The sequence below is a fragment of the Silurus aristotelis genome (assembly GCF_946808225.1).
Source record: "Silurus aristotelis genome assembly, chromosome: 16".
Taxonomy (NCBI): Eukaryota; Metazoa; Chordata; class Actinopteri; order Siluriformes; family Siluridae; genus Silurus; species Silurus aristotelis.
Window position 1 is genome coordinate 24,869,916 of NC_139589.1, and position 2,313 is coordinate 24,872,228.

General features: G+C 33.8%; 1 protein-coding gene across 2 annotated transcripts in view; it reads left to right on the forward strand.

The window, feature by feature from the left end:
* Positions 1-1,779: 1,779 nt before the first annotated feature.
* jak2a (Janus kinase 2a) overlaps positions 1,780-2,313 on the forward strand; it is a 26,595-nt gene continuing 26,061 nt past the window's right edge. Inside the window, exon 1 of one of the 2 annotated variants that reach the window (XM_083564716.1) lies at positions 1,780-2,018. The gene's annotated coding sequence lies outside the window, so the exon portion shown is untranslated. The remainder of the gene's footprint in view (positions 2,019-2,313) is intronic. The other variant, XM_083564714.1, reaches the window with a different exon arrangement.

Consider the following 2,313-nt stretch of genomic DNA (forward strand, 5'->3'; position numbering starts at 1 on the left):
TGATGATGATTATTATTCTTGTTATTATTATTATTATTATTATTATTATTAAAACTGTGTGTGAGAAAACAGTGTGTGTTCCTGCTCTTTTCCATCATATCTCACTATTAATGCACTGATTTTATACAGTGTTTCCTGCATGACAGGTATCTACACATGAGCTATTTTTTCTTTTCCTTTTTAAATCCGTTAGAAATCAAACTTTAATAAAGTCTTGTCGTATCCTGGAGACTTCAGACATGGAATCTGAAAAGAAACATTACAACTTCTTAAACTCTTAAAAACAGGAACTTCACAGAAACTTTTTTTTTCTTCGCACTATATAAAACCTGTATTTTTAGGAACATTGATGTTCATAAATGTGTTTATTTTACAGTATTTCGTTCGCACGCATTCGCCGTGGCATCTTTTCGATAAACTTCTGCAGTGTCACATTTATTCTCGTCCAGAGTTGCAGTAATTGTTCACGAAGATCTTGTACTGATGATTGAGAGTCTGAGCGCAGCACAAAGTCTCCTCCAGCACATACCGAAGATTCTCAATGGCGTTAAGGCCTGGACTCTGTGGTGTTAAATCCATGTGTGAAAATGATCTCATGCTCCCTGAAGCACTCTTTCACAAGTTGAGCCTGATGAATCCTGGCTTTGTCATCTTGGAATTTGCCCGTGCCATCAGAGAAGAAAAAAAATTAAATGATGGAATAAGCTGGTCATTCAGTATATTCAGGTGGTCACCTGACCTCATTCTGAACCCAGACCTGACCAACTGCAGCTTCCCCAGATCACAGCACTGCCCCACAGGCTCGTACAGTGGGCACCAGGCATGATGGTGCAACATATATTTTATATAATGTAACTATATAAAATATATGTATATACACGAATGAGTGTGGCAGATATTGGAAGTACAAATTAAAGTGATTTAGTGATTGTCCTTAAAGTATCTATGTGCAGTGTGATGTGATATAAAGTTTTCAGCTGAAACATAATCATCCATGCAGTTATTATCCAATGGGAGGCTCTGAACTATTTGTTTAGTTAAATCCATCCATCCAGTTAAATCCAAATGTTTTTAATACCCTGAAACGTTTTTATTTCTGTTTTATTTTGTTTTGATTGAAATTAACATTTTAGAGGTCAAATTGAAATTTATGTACAGTTTAGGATCTTGATGGGGATTTAATGTTTTTTTTCAGAAAATAAAAAACTATTATTATTATTATTATTATTATTATTATTATTATTATTATTATTATTATTATTATTATTATTATTATTATGACTCATTTCTTTCTTTCTTTCTTTCTTTCTTTGTTTTATATTTTACACCTCTTTGGCCAGTAGATGGAGCCATTCACTTTTTTGTTCAAGTGTCGTCAAGGTCTGAAAAAAAAGAAGCAAAAACACACAAGAAAATGTTTCAATTTGTTTGGTTTTGTGTAAAAAGTATTTCCCAAAAAAAATCTATTTTAATGTAATATATTTAATAATTAATATAATAGTTGCATTATTGGCCGAAAAAGAATAAACTGTGGTTCCCATTTTTTATTTAAATAAACATATTTTTCGATCAACAAATAATCAGCAAAGAATAAATTACAATAATCCCTGAACTGAAAAGCGTTTATTACTGTGGATTTTATTATTATTCTTTTTAATTATTATTATAATTTTTTTTTTTTTTTTACAAAACCCCGCCTCCTACGTTTTGATTGGTTAGTAGGGCAGACTAACATTCGCTTTTTTGATTGGATAGTTTATGTGTCAGTCATGTAACTGCAGCCAATAGCAGCATGAGGATCTTGCAGTTCAGTTCGGATGGGAAATAAATAACGCGTTATAGATGGGATTTAAGCAGCAGCTAGCGGGAGCTAACGCGCTAACAGTTAAACATCTCTGAGCAGCGATAAACCCCCCAAACCCCACAGCAGACATGGATTCAGTTCACCGATAACTTTCAGGATTGAAGGAATTTTCCCCATAAACTAAAAGTTCGATCCTGAACACAACCATCTTGTTGTAAGTACAGTCAAGTTACACGAGAATTTCTGTAGCATCTATTTTAGTTATTAACAAATGTAACATTATGACACGTAATAATTTTAACAATTTATATTGCTGTTTGCACGTTTATTTTTAACCCATTCGGGAAATTAGTGGTTAAAGTGCTTCCTGGAATAGGAACTGACTAATAACTGGGCCGCAACCCAAATCGCGTTCTGCTTGGTATATAAGTGCACTACTTAGGGTGAGAACACAGCGGCAGTCACACCCTATCTAGTGCACTACGTCAACCGTGAGGCGTTATTTGGGA